At 42.4% G+C, this 22483-nt stretch overlaps 1 protein-coding gene across 8 annotated transcripts in view; it reads right to left on the reverse strand.

Moving 5' to 3' along the window:
- The window catches only part of CHD6 (chromodomain helicase DNA binding protein 6), a 203739-nt gene that overhangs the window by 169375 nt on the left and 11881 nt on the right, over positions 1-22483 (reverse strand). For 2 of the 8 annotated variants that reach the window (XM_060397045.1, XM_042230142.1), the window contains exons 2-3: positions 5490-5633; positions 1612-1724 (exon numbers count right to left, since the gene is read on the reverse strand). The exons of 3 other annotated variants lie outside the window; for them this stretch is intronic. The gene's annotated coding sequence lies outside the window, so the exon portion shown is untranslated. Of the gene's footprint in view, positions 1-1611; positions 1725-4531; positions 4611-5489; positions 5634-22483 lie in introns of all 8 variants that reach the window. 3 more of the 8 variants (XM_060397042.1, XM_027977203.2, XM_027977202.2) reach the window with 3 other exon arrangements.

Raw genomic sequence — 22483 nt, forward strand, 5'->3', positions numbered from 1 at the left:
ATTACCAGCTTACAGGTAATATGGAAAAAGAGTAACATGTTATATGATACAAAGATACAGTCAGCAAACTCCACAATGTGGGGAAGGGGAACCAACCTAGTTTCTTCCACAAAAAAATGGCATAACAGTAACAACAACAACAAAAGAGATTTATTTTAGATTAAAAGAAATTAAAGATCAATCAAATGCACTAGGTGAACCTTATCTGGACCTGATTCAAAGAGTTAATTGTAAAAAAGCCATTTTTGAGAAAAATGAAGGGAAGAGATTCAGAATCAGGTAAATTAAGGAATTAGGTTGTAGTGAATGCGTTAATGTGTATGATAATGCCCTTTTCTATCCAACAGATACACACTACAATATTTATAGGTTAAAGAATAGGCTATGAGGCTCTCTTCAAAATACTCTAGGTCAAAGAGAAAGTGAGAAGGGACAGATAAAACAAGAACGGCGTGAGGACTCACTGTACCATTCTCTCTAGTTATATGTATGTTTGAAATTTCCCATAATAAAAACTGTTTTTAAGGTTAAGGGAAAGAAGAGACAGGAATTCATAACCAAACCTAAGTTTGGCCACCATCCACAAGGCATGAAAATCTGCAGAAAGCCTTTATGTAAAACAAACACGAAAAAAGCTGACGGCAGTGGCCTCTGAAGACTGTCTGCGAGAGACCCCGGGCAGCTTTCTTTTGTCAGCAGAAATCCTCTCTACAACATTCCTCTGGAGGTGTGCTTTCCATCAGGCCAGGCACTACTGCCAAGGTGCAGACAGGGTGTCCTGATACCAGGCTGAACTCTTCACGCCTCTTTACCCTGAGAAAAGTTATCTGAGGAACCTGACTACCTAAATATGTATTTTTTAATGGCATGTCTCTATTTCTAAGTCTTCAGCAGTTTATCCGCACTTTTCAGTTTTTTCCAACACTCATAAAATAAATATTTTTGTACAAGCTGAAGAAATACTCTTCAGTATAATAAAAAAAATCCCACTTTTGTTAAAAAAAAAAAAAAGTTAAACAAACTTCCCTCATTTCAATCCCTCATCCATTCCCATCGCTCCTAACACAGCTCATGCTGTGCTATTATCACCTCATACTTGGCATAACAGCAGTTAAAATTGATTATGCCACAGATCTGCAGGTCAAATGTATCACCAATTGCCTTCCAAAACTTAGAAAAGTATATGAATAATTATTATTATTCCACATATAATGGTAGTGTACTGCATTGAGAGGAGAGAGTACTGTTCAAATATCAAAACCACTAATTTAATAAAGGGGTTCAGTAATACAAGCACCAATGCTATGCAAAGGAGAATTCTCTTTTATCTGTTACCATGTGTTCCATCCCCCTTCTTGTTAGGTAAACAAAACAGTGCATCTAGAAAATCGCACCTGACCAGGTTTCACAATATTTTCCTAACAGCTGTCTGCCAAAAATTTTTAATAACTCTCATCAGGCTATCACCCGTTTCCATAATTCTCTCTGGGCTTTCTCTATTGAACATGATCTGGTCAATAACAGTGGTAAAAAGGAAGAGACTGTGAAAATAAACAACAATAAACGATGCCTAAAGGTAGGATGAATGCAGTTTGAAAACATGCAGTTTACCTTTGAACAATGTGGGGGTGAGGGGTGCTGCTGCTCCGTGTGCCTTCGAAAATTACGTGTAACTTTACAGTCGACCTTCCATATCCAAGGTTCTGCACCCATGGAATGCAGTACTGTAGCACATATTCAGTCCAAAAAAAAAAAAAATCCGCATGTAAGTGGACCTGTGCTGTTGAAACCCATGTTGTTCAAGGGTCAACTGTAACTAACAATGATCTGTAGGATGAAGCACCTTTGGTCCTAGGGAAGGCCGATCTGGGAAATCTATTTCTGTATTGATCACTATGCCCCTGGGAACAGAGCAAACACTCAACACTGCATTACTGCCGACAAGGTAGAAATTAATTAGCTCTGTTCCCATTCTGTTGTTAATATTCTGGGTAAAGGTTACTTCCTTATTTAATATAGAAGTAGTTATATTTGTCCATCCTCAGATAGATGGTTTTCAGATAGTAAATGCCTTCCTACTGAAAGACCTTAGCATCTAAAACCTTACTGTTAAAAACTTGCCCTTCTCACATGCACTGTTAATAATATCTGAGGAACTAGAATGCAGCAAGCAACATTTATGACATTATTTTTCTGAGTCATCATAATAATCTTATGAGTTAGGTACTGTTATTATTCCCATTGTATAGATAAAGAAACCAAAACACAGGATGTTAAGCAACTTGCCAAAAAAAACAGAGCCGGTAAGGAATGGAATAATTTCATCCTCGCCATTACTCAAAGTCTTTGGGGATAAACAGAAAAAGAAAAGCTACTGGCAACTCATTCCAAAATTCATTAGTATCATTAAGTCTCAGAAATTTTCAATAATTTGAAGACTATCTACTGTGTGCTCAACATTGTGCTGCTTATTAACAAGACACCAGAGGAGAAGCAGAAGAGTTATTTCCTCTCAAAATCATACTGCCAAGGTAGGGAGGCAAAAGACACATATAAAACTAGTAAGGAAAATATAAAGAAAGAGCCACCTTTTCAAAAATTCAACCATTCTAGACCTCACTTTTCACCTCAGTGCATTTTTTAGATACATCACAGCTGACTGTGGAAAATCAGAGACAATATTCCCACTAATTGGTGGTGGGCACGAGTGGGAGCAGCAGTGTGGATTTTTGGCTAAGGAATAAAAACTATTTCATAATCTCAATTCAGCTTAACACAGTGTGCCCATCTCTGTATGTGTATACATATATGTATGTGCTGTGCTTAGCTGCGCAGTCGTATTCAAGTCTTTGCGATCCCATGGTCTATAGTCCACCAGACTCCTCTGTGCATGTGGATTCTACAGGCAAGAATACTGGAGTTGGTGTGTATGTGTGTATTTCCCTGGTGTCTCAGAGGGTAAAGCATCTGCCTGCAATGCAGGAGACCTGGGTTCGATCCCTGGGATGGGAAGATCCCCTGGAGAAGGAAATGGCAACCCACTCCAGGGTTCTTGCCTGGAAAATCCCATGGACGGAGAAGCCTGGTGGGCTACAGTCCGTGGGGTCACAAAGAGTCGGACACAATGGAGAGACTTCACTTTCAAAATGCAGCTACAAGATTTTATATATATACATATAAAGATGACAGAGATCCAAATATATGAATAAGCCATTACCTACTTTAGTCCAGCGAGAGAAGACAAATCTGCTAAACGCATTTGGTGTGCATGCCAACAGAACTAAGGAAGAGTTCTAGGTCCAATGGGAGCAGAAAGAAAGCAAAAAGCAACTGCAAGGGTCAAGTTCTGATAAGGTGACTCTTAGGAATGCTATTTAAAAAGAAGCAAGTTAGAGAAATGTAAAATTTTACAGCTGAACAAAGAAAATTATGTCCCCAGTCCTTTAACAGGTCCTGAATATTCTGTACACAAATGTGACGTTTTTCCTCCCCCCAAAAACCTACCCCTAATGTAACAGTAATCTCAATATCAATATTTAATGTCCAACTCAGTCTCAGTCCAGCAGTTGATCAAAAATTACAAGGTATACAAAAAAGCAAAGTGGGTATGAAATGGAGACAAAGCTCCAAAGAGAATCAATCAGACTGAGAGATGACCCAGATAGGGGATTTAACGGTGCTTAAGACAGTTATAATGTGGTACAGTGGTTAAGAATTCAACTGCCAATGCAGGGAACACGGGTTTGATTCCCAGTGTGGGGAGATTCCACATGCCAAGAGGCAACTAAGCCCACGCACCCAACTACTGAAGTCCACTCACTCTGGAGCCCACGGTCCACACAAGAGAAGGCACTACAGTAAGAAGCCCTCGCACGGCAACTCAAGAGCAGCCCCTGCTCGCCACAACTGGAGAGAGCCCGGGGGCAGCGATGAAGACCCAGAGCAGCCAATAAATAAACAGATAAAATTTAAAAATTGTAACAAAAACCCAGTGCTTAACATGTTAAACAATTCAGTAGACCATATGCATGAATAGATGGCAGATTTCAACAGAAAGCTAGAATATCTAAGAAAGAGCCAAAGAGAAACGCTTTTTTTAATGGTATCAGAGGTGAAGAGTTCCTGTTACAAGCCCACCAAAGACGCAATAAAATCAAGGAAGGAATCAACGAGCTTGAAGACAGATCACTACAAATCACCTAAACCAAAACAAAAGGGGTAGAGGGGCAGGGAGGACACAACAGACAGAAAGAACATCCAAGAGCTGTGAGATATGATCAGACGACACCACAAGCATCTAACTGGAGCAGGGGGAGCAAGGCAGAAATAACATCTGGAAGGAAAATGGCTGGAGATTCTCCAAAAATAAAGCCATCAAACCATACATCTAAGAAAATCCTACAGAATGAATATAAACAAGTAAACAAACAAATACAACAAAGAACACATACCTGGACACTTCACAGTTTACCTGCCAAAAACCAAAGTTAAAGAAAAAATCTGAAATACAGCAGGAAGAAAAAGACATTACCTTCTGGGGGCGGGGGGGGGCGGGAAATTCAGCACACTACTTGCAATCTAGAAGATAATGGTGTGGCACCTCTTAACCACTGAAAAGGGAAAGAAAGAAAGAAAAAAGACTTCATGACCCAGAATTCTAGTCAGCAAAAATATCTTTCAAAAATGGAGGCAAAATAATGGCTTTTCAGACAAACAAAAGATGAGGTAATTCAATGTCAGCACACCCGCCCTACAAGAAAAGGTAAAGAAGTCCTTTGAGTAAAAGGCATAAGATAACCAGACAAAAAATGAGGATCCACACAAAACAGTTCCAGAAATTATCAAAATGTAAGCATAAAAAATCTTTTCCACAAATTATTAATTATTCCAAAAGAACAATCTAAAGCAAAAATGATGACAGTACATTATGGAATCTATAAAATACTAAAAGGAAAGTGTATGACACCAATAATCACACAGGATAGAAGGGAAAACTAGAAGCATACTGTATTGTTAGCATCTTACACTGCACATGAAATGTGAAACAGTATAATATTATGTGAAGGTAGAATGTGCCTCTAAATTTGGACAACTTAGATGAATGTATGAGTTCCTCAAAAGACACAAACTAGACAAGCTCACTTAAACAAAAGAACCTGAACAGCCCTTCATCTGTTAAAGACGGTGAATTTGTAGATAACCTTTCAACAAAGAAAACTCCAGGCCCGGGTAGCTTCAGTGGAGAATCTCACCAAATAGTTATTGTACTTCATTTTAGGTGCTTTACAGACACTACGTTTTTTACAAATTGAAGGTTTGTGGCTGTTTTAACAGATGACAGTCAGTACGTTTTAGCAATAAAACTAACTTTTAGTTAAGTTATATAAATCACTTTTTAGACATAATGCTAGTGGCTGCACACTTAACAGACTATAGTATAAACCTAATTTTTATATGCAGTAGCAAAGCAAAAAATTTATGCAACTCACTTTATTACAATATTCACTTTATTGCAGTGATCTGGAACTGAATCTGCAGTATCTTCTGTACAGCAATATATTACATATACTCTTCCAGAAAGTAGAAGAGGGAATACTTCCATCTAATGTCAGCCAGCATTAAGCCGACAAGTCCTGCAACAACAATATAAGAAGCCACACATTTAAGACAAAGATCAAAACAAAGACACTAAAATCCTTAACAGAATACTGTCATATTGAATATGGCAATATATAAAAAGGATAATACATCAAGACCAAGTGGGATTTATCCTGGGTATATAAGAGGCATTCAACATCAAAAGTCAATTAATGTAATTCACTGTATCAACAGACTAAAGAAAAAACTCACATGATCATCTCAGCAGATACAAGTATGTAACAAAATCCAACATTCGTGATAAAAACTCTCCAGAAACTAGAAAAGCAGACTTCCTCAATCTAATAAAAAGCTCGACGAAAAAGCCTACCATTAATGGGATTGCATAATTTTTCCCTAAACTCAAGAACAAGGCAAGAGTGTCTAATCTCATCACCATATCACTTCAACATCATACTGGGGTCCTAGCCAGTGCAATAAGACAAAAAAAAAAAAAGAAAGAAATAGAAAGCATACAGATTAAACAGGAAGAAATACAACTGTCTTTACTTGCACTCAAAATAACTATTAATATAGTAAATCCCAAAGAATCTAGAATAACATTTCTAAAGTCAGTAAATTGGTTTGCTAAGACCATAGGATATAAGATCAATATACAAAAGCCAACTGTATTTCTATATACTAGCAAGGAATAACTGTAAATTAACATTTTAAAAGTATCATTTATAAGAGTATCCCAAAACACAAATACTTAAAGAGATAAATTGAAATTAAAAGCACAACCTTTTAAACGCTATTAACCAGCTTTAATTTGATCAATCTCTTCCCCTATACAGAAAAGCTATGGAACCGCCTAAATAGCCTGGAACTTAAGAACAGGCCAACTTATTTTCTTCTCAATCCTTTGGAAGGTTTTGCTGAGTAGCAATCCTTCCAGTAGATGGTCTCTTCTCTCACATTTTTCCTTGAAAGAGGTTCATCCTGAGAACTCATGCTGTAAGGCTGGTTATCTTAGAACTGCTGCTGCTGCTAAGTCGCTTCAGTTATGTCCGACTCTGTGCGACCCCATAGACCGCAGCCCACCAGGCTCCCCCTGTCCTTGGGATTCTCCAGGCAAGAACACTAGGAAACTTAAAACCAGAATGCAGCCCCAGAACATTTTAAACTTGCAAAAGCCAAGTTAAAAGCTTCCCCTCTGGGGAAGTGACGAGTCCAGAAACTGAAAAGCATGAATACTCACTAAAACCCCCAGATGACATACAACCCTGTGTAGAAGACCTGTCTTATAACTGTGATTTCCACACATTCACAGCGTCTATTAAACAAGGCAGTATTAGGCACTCATGTATTTCAAGACATGTCCCCTTCCCAACACATCCCTGACACATTTAACTGGACCAGAGGTGGGCCCCTCACCTAACACTAACCACGGACCAAGCAGGCCAACAATTGAGGACATGACGTTTCTGGTGTGGGAGAAAACCTGCCAGGCAAAGTTGACTGTCTCTCAGAAGTCTGAATGATGCTAAGGCTGAAACTCCAGTACTTTGGCCACCTCATGCAAAGAGTTGACTCATTGGAAAAGACTCTGATGCTGGGAGGGATTGGGGGCAGGAGGAGAAGGAGACGACAGAGGATGAGATGGCTGGATGGCATCACTGACTCAATGGATATGAGTCTGAGTGAACTCCGGGAGTTGGTGATGGACAGGGAGGCCTGGCATGCTGCGATTCACGGGGTTGCAAAGAGTCGGACACGACTGACTGAACTGAACTGAAATAAGGCAGAGGCAGCAGGAGTGGGAGCCGGGAAGTCATGAGTTTAAGAGAAACTGGAGGAGTCGCAAAGGGCTTTGGACCTGGAAAAGAGAGGAGAGAACATCACATACAAGTAAGCAGAAGCTATAAGGTAGAGGGGAACAATAAGGAAGAATGAGGAAAACACTGGAGTGGGAAGAAAAGGGTAGAGCGGGCCAACTGAGAATCCTGGCAGTGGCCAGGCAGGAAGGGAGACTACCCAAGAAAGCTGCCTGTCCTGGATACAGCAGGATGACCGCATTAGTCATCTATTGCCACAATAACACGTACAACAACAGACCGCAAAATCTTACTGGCACAAGCATTTAGTTTTCCCTCAGGTGTCTGAGCTGTGTTGGCTCTGCTTTAAGTTACAGATAATCCGCAGGGGCTCTGCTCTGTAGTCTCAATCTGAGGCCCAAGCTGAAGAGGCTGCAGCCACTCAGGGGCTTTCTCACGGTGAGGACAAAGGCACAAAAGGACACAAGCCCACCAGCACAAGCACAGAGCAGACTTCTACTTCCATCATGTTTACTAACATCCCACTAACCTAAAGCAAGTCATACAGCCAAGCCCAAAATCAAGGGACGCGGACACAATCTCATCCATCACTACAAAGAACTGAAGAACGGGGGTCAAAGACTCAGAGACACAAATCACAGGGAGCATCCACTCCCCAGTGCAATGTTACCTATGGACCCTATCTCCTCCTCCTCCTCCTCCTCCTCTTAAGAGGTAGCATACCATCTGAATTATTTTGCTGAAATATTTCTAATTTTAAAAGGGTGAGGGGACTTTAAAAGTCAGGAGACGTATCTAGAAAATATGGCAGCAAATGCTCAAGGATTTCTAAAGATGGAAGGTTCCAATAAAACACACCTCTCTACCACGTTACTCTGGATCTCCAATCAGTCTGCTGTGGGTCACAGGCTCCCAACAGCCAAAGTAAATGAGTACTGTTAGCACCTTTGTGACTAAAAAACACTTTTCAAGAATAGTATTACCTACCTAGTTTGTAAAAGAGAAAAAAAATCACGGACCAAAAAAAAAAAAAGTCAGTAGAGTCAAATTGAAGAGTACAGAAGAACAAAATGGTAGGAAACAAAATAGACAAGTGTGGAAAATTAAAACATTTGATTTGTTGAAGGTACAGGAAATACTGTTGACTAAACAGAGAAAGGTTTTTTGTTTTGTTTTTTTTTTTTAAAGGAAGACACAACCAAACCAAAATGGAGTCACTTGGGCTAAGCCCAGGTCACCAAACAGCAACTTAATACATAATTTACAGTTTCAACTTCTCCCAGGAGGGGAATCTTAAACCAGTCGATTTGGAGTTACCTGGTCAGCACTAGCGAGGTAATCTGCTTGACAGACTTCTGCAGTCCCCTAAAGGAAGGTCACCTTGCCACAAAAAATCCATGCTTTGCAAGTAACTTCTTCATCCCATTCCCTTCTGCATATAGATCTTTCATCCGACACAGCTCTTTAGAGCTCCCATCTGTTTGCTGGATGGGACGCTGCCCAATTCATGAATCATCTAATAACGTTAATAAGATCTTTAAAATTCCTTCAATTGAATTTTGTTTTCAACAGGTTTGAAAGAGTTTTGTTTCTTCAAAACGTAAGTAAAATTCTGGGTATACTTTGGAACTATGACCCATTTTAAACACTGAATTTACTCCCTGTAAAAGAATTAACAGTAACTCAGTACCTCATTCATCAATAAAGAGCCAAGCAAGTCAAAAAGAACATGAGTATTGTATTAATATAAGTAGAAATTAGAGTCACAATGCACAATACCTTTGAATGCTGTTCAAAGATGTTTAAATGCTCACTGTGACCCACACCGTACTGGCAAAAATTAAACTCATGGTCAATCAGCCCACAGCTAAGTGAAAGAATAGAAAAGGCAGCAGAACTATGTTGGCAGAAACAGGGATGCAACATGAACACGCCTGGGCATGCCATGGCTTTCTCAAATCCCCTGCTCCACTTTAGGCTGGGTTTAATATGATGTGATGGCTTCCCAGGTGGCTCAGTGGTAAAGAATCTGCCTGCCAACGCAGGAGAAGCGGCTCCGATCCCTGGGTCAGAAAGATCCCCTGGAGGAGGAAACGGCAACTCACTCCAGTATTCTTGCCCGGGAAATCCCTTGGACAGAGGAGCCTAGCGGGCTACAGGCCACAGGGTTGCAAAGAGTCAGACACGACTGAGCACACACAATATGACGTGAGCTAACACGTCTCATTCAACTCTGCATGAGTTCTCTTCATGGCCTAGACGTTTCGAAGTTCTAATTCTGAAAATGGGTCTTAGCATGGCAACTCTGGGACATACACCATAATAATACACATTATTTCACCAAAAACCAGATCTCCAGCTCCCAGGTACCTATAATAAGCCTCATATGCACCACAGAATCTCAATGTGGACTGAAAGAAAAGCAGCCCCTGCAAAATTCATCCCAACAAGGTTTCTCTGTCTCCATTGAAACAAGCTTAGGAGATGACTATCTAAAAGCACATCCTTAAAAGAAAAATCCCCTCAGTGGCCATCACAACAGAAAATTCAAAACAAAAATCCTTCTACAGAAAACAACTTTCCGCCCACAAGCAGGAGGAAGGTTAAGGTGATCTGACTTAGGAACAGCTCTTTGGTGTTCAAATGTTCTGATAAGGAGAATGCCAAGGCTGTTTAACTTCAGCCAATCAAAAGGGTGAAACAGCAGGAGAGGGATATGGTCTGCTCAACACTGGAACAGATTTATTAAGAATTATGAAAGTTATGACATCACTTTTCTCATGACATTCACCTGGCCTTTACAGTTTGGATTCTTTTCTTCCTAGGCCCTATTTTCAATCTCTATTAATGGACAGAATACCAGTCTTAAGTTTTAGACACATCACTCAAGACTCACAGGTTTGTGTGTGCACAGACAAGTCATAAGGAAGTCAGAGGTGGTGCTTTAAGACCAAGCCCAGCCCCCAGAGCGGTCAGAGCAGACCCTGGGCTACCTCACAGCTCCCTGCTCGTCTTGTAACGGTCTGACCCCTGTGTTTTTCAGGGGACAGCCTTCACACAGCCCAACAATGTCAGGGCAGGCTCTGAGACATGCGTGTAAATGAGCTGAACTGTGTCCTCCCACACCCCAAAACTTGCAGGTTGAAGCTCTGATCCCCAGTACTTAAGAATGTGACTGTATGTGGAGAGCAAGTCTTTACAGAAGTAATGAAGCTAAAATAGGGGTCTCTGGAGTGGGCCCTAATCCAACACGGCAGGTGTGCTTTTAAGAGGAGATCAGAAAACAGAGAGAAGCCTAGGGGAGGACAGGGCGAGGAGCCTGCAAGTCAAAGAGAAACCAAACCTGCCACCATGGCCTTGGACTTCTAGCCTCCAGAATCATGAGAAATATATCTCTGGGTAAGCTACCCAGTCGGTGGTATTTTGTTATGGTAGCACCAGCAAACTGAGAGAACAGGGAACACATTCTGGTACAAAATCACATGATTAAGGGAGAGATGCTACATCAAAATCCACCCTCCCTTAGGAAATTTTTGATGGCTTACAGGACATCTCAAGTCATCTCAATTATTAAAAAAAAAAAAATTTGTAATAAGCATCTCCGTAGTTTTATCTAACCTCAAAAAAATCTTCCATAACATCAACAGAAAAGCACTACAGGGAGTTTTTCTTTGGCTATAGCAGTTACCAAATTTGACTTCTGTCCTCTGCCTTCTCCATAATGATGCATTTACAACTGGTCACTAGAGTGGTCATCTCCTACCCACAGCTCCAACTAAGAAGCCAAACTTGCACACTAAGGTTTTCCTCAAAATTTCTTCCCAAAGTAGTATTTTTGGCCTTCTTACCCATTTTAATCAATCTAAAAGCATTACTAATACAAGTTTCCAAAGATACCATGATGCTTCACATCTCCACACTTGAACTTGACCACCTGGAAAAATTCTAATCCTTTGACAATGAGAAGACATTTCACCTCCAATAGAAAAGTCTTTCAAAAATCATAAAGAAAATCTTTCAAAATCATTACAAAAACCATAAAGGTTGACCAAATCTTCATTTTAATTATGTGTATTATATGTAATTATGTGTGTGTGTGTTTATCTCCTTCACTAGACAGCAAGCTCCTTAATGGAAGGAACTTGCTCATCTGTGCTCGCCGGGCCCGTGCAGAGCACCTGGAATGTGGCACCTGCAAATGCGCTCTGCACAAACAAATGCCACCAATAAATTCATACCAACTCTCAATGGCATAAGCCACACATGATTATTCTGGATCGCTTCCTGACAGTATGATGGGTCATCAGTGCTCTCCAACCATCTATATGAATCCCACAGTCATAAAGCTGAGTAAGAGAAACCAGATACAAAACAAGACATTCTGTATGTGAGTGTGTGCGCTCAGTCGCTTCAGTCATGTCCGACTCTTTGCAACCCTGTGGACTGCAGCCCACCAGGCTTCTCTGTCCATGGGGTTTCCCAGGCAAGAATACTGGAATGGGTTGCCATGCCCTTCTCCAGGGCATCTTCCTGGCCCAGGGATCAAACCGGTATCTCCTGTGGCTCCTGCACTGATGGAGGATTCTTTACCCAGTGAGCCACAGGGGAAGCCCTACAAAGGAATATACACATGTAAAAACCCAGTGAGTAGTACCCTTGATATCTGCACACTTCACCGAATGCACGTTTTACTTCAAAAACCCAATCTCTGGACTTCCTGGTGGTCCAGTGGTTAAGACTCCACTCTTCCAACACAGGGAATGTAGGTTCGATCCCTGGTCAGGAAACTAGAATCCCACATGCCACACAGTATACCCCAAAAAAAGTCTTAGCTTAGAGCTAGGCTACAAGGAATACCCCATCTCCTCACACAAGTAGGAAACTGCCAGAGTTGCAGTGTACCTGTAGGTGTTACATGGGTAGCAATTTTTTCCCTCCTATAACTGGTCCACAACAATATCCCTGGGCATCCAGTTGCCCTACTGCTGAGGCACAGGATTCGAATGGCATTTCAGGACACTAGGGGAAAAGGGGGAGATTTTACAACTGGAAGCTCTTTCTACTATATCATTAAGAAACTATAAACACACTGGCAATAACATCAGAAGGGAGCCTCTGTCCATCTCTCTAGCCATTTTCACTTAATTATTCTGCAACTATTTACCTACCAGGAGAAGGAAATGGCAACCCACTCCAATATTCTTGCCTGGAGAATCCCATGGATGGGGGAGCCTGGTGGGCTACAGTCCACGACTGAGCAACTTCACTTCACTTCACTTCTAATTTCTATTCATCCATCAAAACCCAACTCAAATGTTAACTCTTCTGAGAAGTTCTTCCTAACCTCCCATATGCCTTAATGTTCCTTTTACTGTTCTACTTATTTTGTTTCACTGCAATTTAAATATTGCTTGTGTCTGTTTCTCCTACCAGACCTCTGGTAACATATTACCCGGGCACCAGGTACGTCACAGGGAACTCAGGAAGCATGCAAATGTCTGCAGAACTAATTCGAAATATGACTACCACCTAACAAGCCCTACCATTTAAATGCCCAACTCAAGAGCCCTAAAATAAGTGGTATTTCCCAGATAAGGCACAGTCTGTACTCAAGAAGAGGGAGTGAAAAAACTATAAATATTCTCTAGGACAATGTTATTTTTAGTGTTGTGGTCAGCAGCCTCTAACAGTGAACTTCAGGGTAGCAACCTGGAGACTTAATGATGACTTAAATGATGATCACGGGATCTGCCAGGTAAGCTGTCCTCCCCAGAAGGCTGGCGCAGCAGACGTGGTCCCAGAGGCAGCCGGTTCACCTAGTCAAGGCAAGGTCTCCAGTGTCCTACATTACATGTAAAAACACAAAACTAACTGTGTGACTCTGAACAAGTTTCTATACCTTCCTGTACCTCAGTTTTCCTCATCATAACATGCGGAGTTGGGGAGGCGGGCACTAACATAACGTGCAACCTCACAGTTTTAAAAGATTAAATATAAAATATAAAGTGAGAATATACAATGTTTAGTTCCCAGCATATAGTTAAGCACTCTACGAATATTCGCTCTAATTATTCTGCTGCTCTGGGATGGGATGTCTCAGTTTTCTTTGAAAGTGAAAGCTGCTGAGTCATGTCCGACTCTTTGCGACCCCCATGGACTATACAGTCCATGGAATTCTCTAGGCCAGAACACTGGAGTGGGTAGCCTTTCCCTTCCCTAGGGGATCTTCCCGACCCAGGAACTGAACCAGGGTCTCCTGTATTGCAGGTGGATTCTTTGCCAACTGAGTTATCAGGAAGCTCCTAAATATCTATGTCCATGGCATTCTCCAGGCCAGAATACTGGAGTGGGTGGCCATTCCCTTCTCCAGGGGAATCTTCCCAACCCAGGGATCCAACCCAGGTCTCCCCCATTGCAGGGGGATTCTTTACCAGCTGAACCACAAGGAAAGCCCAAGAATATTGGGGTGGGTAGCCTATCCCTTGTCCAGAGGATCTTCCCAAACCAGGAATCGAACCAAGGTCTCCTGCGTTGCATTATAGGCAGATTCTTTACCAGCTGAGCTATTAGGGAAGCCTTTTTTCTTTTTCTTTACCAGTTTTCTTTGCTCCTGTCATATTCCTGCCCTGCCTGGCTCTGGGGTCAAAAGCAAGCAGTGGCAGGGACTTCCTTGCTGGTCCAGAGACTCCAGCCTCCAATGCAGGATGTATGGGTTTGATCCTTGGTGGGGGAACTAAGATCCCCACATGCTGCACAGTACAACCAAAAAACAAAAAGGTAAGCACAGGCAAAATCTACTCTCCAGACCTTTTGACCACTCATTTCCCTGTCTGCACAGATGATTCCTCCTGGCTGCAGGCATGGCCTCCCTGTGACCATGCATGCACCCCAACCGACCTCATTTTTTAGACCTCTTCTGTTCTTAATGAAAACTCAGTAGCATCCTATTTCATTTCCTCAGTGCTTTATCCCTGTTTAAGATATTAATGATAGCAAATTAATCAAATATATAGATTGCTACAGTCGCTCTCTCCAATATTCTTATGGATAAATCCAATCTCTCCCTCTCCACGTCCCCATTTCACTTTCTTTTGGTGGAGGGAGGGGTATGTGTGCGGGCACCATGAATCACAGAATGAAGATGCCTGTTTCACCTTCCTGGCGAGGCAAACTCTTTGGCTGCCACCAAAGCAGTTTTCACCCATGGGTTTGAAAAGCTCACAGCCCCTGCCATGAGCTCTCCAGCATTCATCCCCTGTGAAAATGTTAGTCATTCAGTCATGTCCGACTCTTTGTGATCCCATGGACCATAGCCCACCAGGCTCCTCTGTCCCTGGAGTTCTCCAGGCAAGAATACTGGAGTGGGTAGCCATTCCCTTCTCCAGGAGATCTTCCCAACCCAGGGACTGAACACTGGTCTCCCACACTGCAGGAAATTCTTTACCGTCTGAGCCACCAGGAGCTCTCCAGCATTCTTCTCCTACCAAGGAGTAAAATGACCAGTTTGTTCAAGTCCAAGGGTGTTTATTAAAACAAAGTCCCATGACTACAGTGAGAACCAGAGGTTCAGGGTTAGGACCCTGTCACTACTTCCTTCTCACTTCTTTGGTGGACTACGGGTGGTCTCCAGACCAGCGAGGCCTTGGCATTGTTCTTCTGGCTGAGTGTCAGGCTGTTGCCAACCAGTGGGTCACAATCAGCATTTCTTTTAAAATAAAAAAAAATACAGAAAACAGGTGAATTTTACAGTGTGCAAATTACCTCAATAAAACTATCTTTAAAAGAATACAATTTTAAAATTTAAAAAATAAAAAACTAAAAAAAAAAAATTTGGGAATGCATGTAAGAATTAAAGATTTTAAAATTTAAAAAATAAAATCTATACATGAGAAGCAATAAGAATAAATGCTGAGTATTAAAAAATCTGAATAACATATTTGCATGTATACTGGGCACAGTATAGTGTTATTACTGTGAGCCACGGTCACAACAAGATGACCAAACTCTGGTTTCAGCCATCAGCTGTAAGCCTAAGGTAAATTCTCTGTGGGTAGGAGAGATGGCAAGCACTTTGGCTTGTGCAGTTTCTAGACTTTACAGACTGCCTCCAGCTTAGCTTAAAGCATGCATTCTCAAGGGGACAGTACCTCCCCAAGGGGGCAAAAATTGGTTCCTGGGGGTTAAAATACCTTACTCATTATTAAGCAGACACAGTACATAAACAGATACACTACATATTTGTGGTATTAAATCTTCATGGATGGGAGGATAATACTAAAAAAAAATAGCCTGTCTAAAAAAGGCTCCTTAGGGGAGTGATAATGGAAAAAAAAAAAAAAAAAGATTGAGAACCATTTCATAAAGTCTAACTTCCAAGACTCCACATTCAGCCGGAAATGTTATGAGCAAACAAGTGCCTCTTTCCCATTAAGTGTGTATGTTGGGGCGGGGGGGGGGGGGGGTGGGGGGGGGCCCTCGGTGCGGGGACGGGGCTTAGGGAAGGGAGGGGTGTTAGGGACGGCAGGAGCTGGTTAGGGACCTGAGTCTAGTGTTCTTAGTCCCCTGGTCAAATACCATGTCACTCTCACCCCCAGCCACCCAATATTCAAATCAATGCTCAGGTTTACACAGAAAGATAGCAAGTTCAGTTTTGCATGTGGAACAGGCAGGTGAAGCTGTAAAGAGTTATGTGGTTGGAAATGAGGGTCTGGAGCTCAGAAGAGAATGGGGATGGAAACAAAGATTTCTGGGTCATCAAGAGCTAAAACAAGAAAGAAGTCTGCCCAGGAAGGAGTGTAAAGCAAGAAGAGCAAGGGAGCAAAAGGCCACGAACACTAGAATATTTAAAGTGGGGGTGGGGGCAGGGAGGTCCTTAACAGTTTTCTCAAAAAATTAAAACTATTAATTAATATGAACTATATAAAGACAAGGTCATCATAATCAGTGGTCCTCAAGAAATGTCCTCAGAAGACAACCCCTAACTCTTAACGTTTCAGATTTCGAGACGATGCAAAGCTCTTCCCAAAGGCTCATTGACACCACCACATTCTCCACTTTCACCATTTTTTAAAGTATAGTAAATTCACAATTTTGTTTTAGCTTCAGGTGTACAGCAAAGTAACTCAGTTATGTGTGTGTGTGTGTAAATATAATATTTCTTTTTCAGATTCTTTCCGTTATAGGTTATTACAAGATACTGAATATATTTCCCTGTGCCGCCACATTCTCTTAGGTACTGGGCAACCTGAATGGCTTTAACCCTAAAATGGACAGCAACTCTCTGCATAGGACAAAGCCTCTACGAGCATCAGGATGATGTGCACAAGCCGGTCAGCACTAAGGGCTAGGTTCTACTTTAGAATGTTGCCATCAGTCTAAGAAGGTCCATTCGCAGCCAGTGACGGGGGCCATGGAAGGGGGTAAACAGGTAAGAAGGATGGGAAGCAGGGCCATGACGTCCTTTCAAGGGGGTATTCACTCCCATTCTGGAAACCCTGTGACTACCAGATCCCACTAATCCACACTGAAAGGCAAGGACACACTTAATACAATGTATGATCCTTGACAGGATACTAGATCAGGAAAAATAAAGCTAGAGAACAAGGAAATGGTAAAATTTAAATACGGACTACATACTGGTTTTATGTCAAGTATCCCAAGTGATAGGACTGTATGATAGTTATACACCCTTTCTCTAGGAGTGAAGTATCACCGTATCTGCAAGAAACTCCCAAAGGCGATGGCTTTAGAAAGAACTAGACATATAGCTTCCCCGGTGGCCCAGATGGTAAACAATCTGCCTGCAATGCAGGAGACCCAGGTTCAATTCCTAGGTTGGGAAGATCCCCTGAAGAAGGGAATGGCAACCCACTCCAGTATTCTTGCCTGAAGAATCCCATGGACAGAGGACCCTGGCGGGCTATAGTCCATGGGGTTGCAAAGAGTCGGATGTGACTGAGCGACTTACTTTCACACTTCACACATTCAGACATGGAGAAAGATATAAAGCAAATTTGGCAAAACATTAATCACTGATGAATCCAGGTAGAGGGGAGATGGGTGTTAAGGTATAATTCTCTTAACTTACTTTCTGTAGGTTTGCTACTTTTCAAAATACAAAGTGGCAAGGGATATAAATGCTGTCAAATATTTTAAAAGTTCTTAATTTCCATATGTTCCAACTCCCCTCCATTAGAACAGAGTATGAAAGGTTGACATGAAAATGCTTCACAACACTTTAAAATACTATCCCCACACACAGATAAATTTATTTGGCAAAGAGGAATTATTTCACATGTACAAACCATGTCTGCTTCTATACCATAGCAATAAAGTCCTGAGTCAATACACAGATTAACAGAATCTGGGTATTATTTTTGAGGTTTACCTTTTATGTGCTGTTGGGGAAAGTAAACCTCAGGAATACTTAAAGAATCTAGGTACTCTACACAGTCTTTATTTTAAAGGGTATATTAATACTAATTGATTTTATACAAATACCAAGAGTTAAAGGCAAATTTAATTATCTGGGCTAATGAGAGATAGTACAGATAAATCAACTCCATATGCAGACATTGTTTTAATCACTGGGTTTTAACTTCCTAAATCTTTCATCAGAATTATGAGGAAGTAAAACTGACCGAAAAGTTTCATCTCCATCCATTCTCATTCCTAAAGGAATTTCTGTTTAATACCAAAAAGGAGAGCAGCAACTGAAATAAAAATGCCCTAAGAACTCAACTACGGGTATCGGAACAAAAGAAAACTGACTTTAATCATGGCAAATATTTATTGAGAACCTGCTACCCACAGCTCTCTATGAGGAATTCAAAGTACAGTGACTGGACTTTGCACTCACGGGGCCACAACTTTACTGGAGAAGATAAACAGACAGCAAACTGAAGAACAATAATAACGGCTGACTCTGTCTTCCCTTATCCTTGCTCCCAATGCCTCAATTCAGAGACTTATCTCCCGGCCAGGCCATTGCAATGGGCTCCCTCATTCATTAACCTGTTGGTCAAGCCTCTCCCAACCACTGGTGCTTAACCTGGATGCACACTGGAATCACCTGAGAAGTGACCAAAATTCCAATGCCTGGGTCTCTCTTCCAGGGAAATCTGCTTTTCCGGTGTGCAGAATGGGCACTGGCTCTTTTAAAGTTTTCCAGGCAATTCTAATACTCAGTCAAGTTAAAGCACCACTGTTTTAAACCAATTGCTTCTACCAAGGATGAAATACAATTTACTCTCCTGCGTTTAGGTATCTGATGACTCCTCACTATCAATACAAATCTAAACTCCTTACCGCAATCTCCAAAGCCTTTCAATGTCTCCAACCTACTCCTCCAGCCCGACCTCCCACCCAGCTCCACAGCTCTCCACCAGACTCCGCCTGTTCCCTCAGAGGACACTTTCTGTGCATAAAAGGCTTCTTCAAATCAGACACCAGTCCCAGTCTGATTATTCACTCCAAATCAATTTTCAGGAACCAATTTAAAAGTTCCTTCCTTCCAAAAGCCTTCACCAACTTCCCTGGGTACACGGGGAGTTCTAACAAAACTGGACACGGCTCTAATTTGACATGTATCATGATGTTGGTAGTAGCAGTTTTTATTTCTATCTCTAGTAAGACTGTGCATTCCTTAAGGGCAGAGGCCAAGTGCATTTATCTTCAAGTTCCTAATGCCCAGTAATGGCCGAAAAAAAATGAAAGTTCAATAACTGTTTACTAAGTATTGAGGCACCATATGCTTGTGGACTAAAGGAGGAAAGTGAAAGTGAAGTCGCTCCGTCATGTCCGACTCTCTGCGACCCCATGGACTGTAGCCCACCAGGCTTCTCCGCCATGGGATTCTCCAAGCAAGAATACTGGAGTGGGTTACCATTTCCTTCTCCAGGAATAAAGGAGTAACAGTACGAGAAAAGACAAGTCAGTGACAGAGGCAAACTCTGACTCCAGAAGTGAACTGGGGAAAGAGAGTGCTTCTGGCAGATACAGAGGGGAAGGCCCCATGAAGACACTGGGGCTAGTCTCAATCTCACAGAAAGGGAAATATTTAGATATTTGTCAAGAGCAAGGGACAAGAAACCAGGAGCACAGAAAACAGCAGAGGAAAAGCCAGTTAGCTCTCCCCTGGGCTTCCCTGGTGGCTCAGACAGTAACCAAGAATCCATCTGCAAGGCACGAGACCCAGGTTCTATCCCTGGATTGGGAAGAACCCCTGGAGAAAGGAAGTGCAACCCACTCCAGTATTCTTTGTGCTTCCCTGGTGGCTCAGACAGTAAAGAATTTGCCCGCAAGGCAGGAAACCTGGGTTTGACCCCTGGGTTGGGAAGATCCCCTGGAGAAGGGAATGGCTACCCACTCCAGTATTCTTGCCTGGAGAACTCCAGGGACAGAGGAGCCTGGTGGGCTGCAGCCCATGGGGTCGCAAAGAGTGGGAAACAACTGAGCAACTAACACACTGGGTTTCCTCAAGAGATTCCCAGCCCCCCCCAAAACACCTGACCTTTAGAAATTAATCATGCTTTTCTTAGTTACGTAAATCTATTCTCTGTCTCCTTATCCTGCTTTATTCTTCTTCTCAGTCAGCCACCTGATAGATCATGGCTCTGCACATTGAAATAAGACTAGAACACAAGCTCCACGAGAGCAGGAACTCGATTCTGTTTACCACTGCAGCCCCAGGGCTTCTACCTGTGCTGAGCACAAAGTCAGGGTTCAACACCTATTTGCTGAACGGATGAATGAATATCTGATCTTTCCTTTCATGCAGAGACTGGCTCCCTTCCTCACCCAGTCTCCACATATCCAAATCCTGCATCTTTCCTACCCGAATAAACGCCCAGTCTGACTCAAAGCCTTCTCTGACTCCCCATCCCTCCCTTTTCTGAACTTCCAAAGCCCTTTATCTTTCCTGTCTTGGACACTTTTTATGGGCTACTTCATAATAGCACAAATATCTGTGTACAGGTATCTGCTATACAAGCAGACATGTATCTTATCTCCCCTCTACACTATAATTCTTTAGGGGCAAGCTCTAGGTCATTTCCTCCCCAGAGCTTATAAAGTTGCTCAGTAATTCCTACTGAACAAAAGGAAAAATTAAAGGTGGTATTAAATCTTTGATATCTTAATATTAACCTCAGAAAGATTAAAATCAGTAGTGATTTATCTCCATCTTAGCCCCCGGATACCTGATTCTTCATAAAATTATAATATCTAATGCTTAAATCATGCTTACAGTGTGCCAGGTATTGTTCCAAGGCATTACATAAATTAACTCATTTAATCCTTGAAAGAACCATGAGACACAGGTATTATCTCCTTACAGATGAGGAAACTGAGGCATGGAGAGTGAGTAGCACATGAGAATTCAAACCCGGTGACTGGCTGCAGAGGCCATGCATTTTAATCACCACATGGGGCAGTCTCCTATTCATAAGCTAAATGTGGCCTTCTGAGAAATTTGCTTCAAAAATATTAGAAATGCGAGGATATCTACGGCAAGGAACTATCCTCATCACGTGAAAGAAGGAACTTCAGAAGGCACTAAGAGGAGAGAACAGATGACAGAGAGGAATGGTTGGTGTGCAGCACGGCACTGGGAAGGACACATGCTGGCTGGAGACAGTCAGCCTTGGACCTAAAACGGCAGGAGCATCTGTCTGTAAGAAGGGAGGAAACAGAGAGGTAAGCAGAAGTTTTGACATGAAGTTATCACAGGCAGAGCCCACATTCTAGACACATTCGGTACCGAGATGACACAGCACACAGAATGGCAGCAGGCGCAACTGCTTAACAATGTCCGGCTCAGGACCTTCCTGGTGGTCCCGCGGTTAAGAATCCGTCTGCCAGTGCAGGGGACACAGGTTTGATCCCTGCTCCAGGAAGAGCAGCTAAGTCGAGTACCCTAGGGCCCGTGCTCACCAACAAGAGAAACCATCACAGCGAGAAGCCAGAGCACCACAACCAGCGAGTAGTCCCCACTTGCCGCCACAACTAGAGAAAGCGCGCACGCAGCAACGGAGACCCAGCACAGCCAAAAATACATAAGCGGATACGACAAAAACCAAAAGGGGCTTCCCTGGTGGCTCAGTGGTAAAGAATCTGCCAGCCAATACAGGAGACAGGGGTTCAGTCCCTGATCGGGGAAGATCCCCCATGCCACAGAGCAACTAAGCCCATTATTGAGCCTGCGCTCCAAAGCCCCAGAGCCCCAAGTACGGAGCCCACGCGCAGCAACTACTGAAGCTCGCACGCTCCAGTGGCCGTGCTCTGCGAGAAGAGAAGCCAGCGCGCTGCAACGAGAGAGCAGCCCCCACTAACCGCAATGAGAGAAAAACCTGTGCAGCAACCAAAACCCAGCACAGCCAAAAAAAACTAATAAAATAAAATAAATAAAAAGAATGTGGAGCTCAAACCGCCTAGGTGACTACCTCAGAACTTACAGACGGGTAACTGGAACTCCTTTACCTCCGGTGTCTCAACTGTAACATGGGCTATTATCAGCCCTTAGCCAGGAGGATGAGGAGAAATCCGTGTATATACTTCAAGATGCACTTGGTTATGCTGCAGTTAAAATTCCTGTTTAAAAAATGCAGTGGTCTAAAGTATGGGCTATCTGGCTTATACTGTGTAACCACTGCAGATTTCTTTCAGGAAAAAAAAAAAAGTATCTGCCTAGAAGTGTCTCACATGACTTTCAGTCAAATTTCAGTATCCAAAGCAAGTCACGTGGCCACGCTCAACTTCAAGGTGATGGACTGCAATTCTACCAAGTACCCAAAAGAAACAGAGGGAGAACAGCCCTAACAACCAGCAAACCACGAAAGAACCTCGCACCATACCAGGCGTTCAGTAAGCAGCCAAGGACCGAGTAGCTGCTATTACCATTATCATGATTATTGAGGGCTCTGGGAAAAACTTATTCTAAGAACCCTAAGGCATAAAGCTGAAGGAATAAGCAGATGTGAGAACCACCTCTCAAACACATTAACTGCACTAAAGCAAAGGTGAATTTACAAGCATCTCACCAGGATATAATGGAAGGACATGCCAAAAAG

Source organism: Ovis aries, chromosome 13 (assembly GCF_016772045.2).
Source record: "Ovis aries strain OAR_USU_Benz2616 breed Rambouillet chromosome 13, ARS-UI_Ramb_v3.0, whole genome shotgun sequence".
Classification (NCBI taxonomy): domain Eukaryota; kingdom Metazoa; phylum Chordata; class Mammalia; order Artiodactyla; family Bovidae; genus Ovis; species Ovis aries.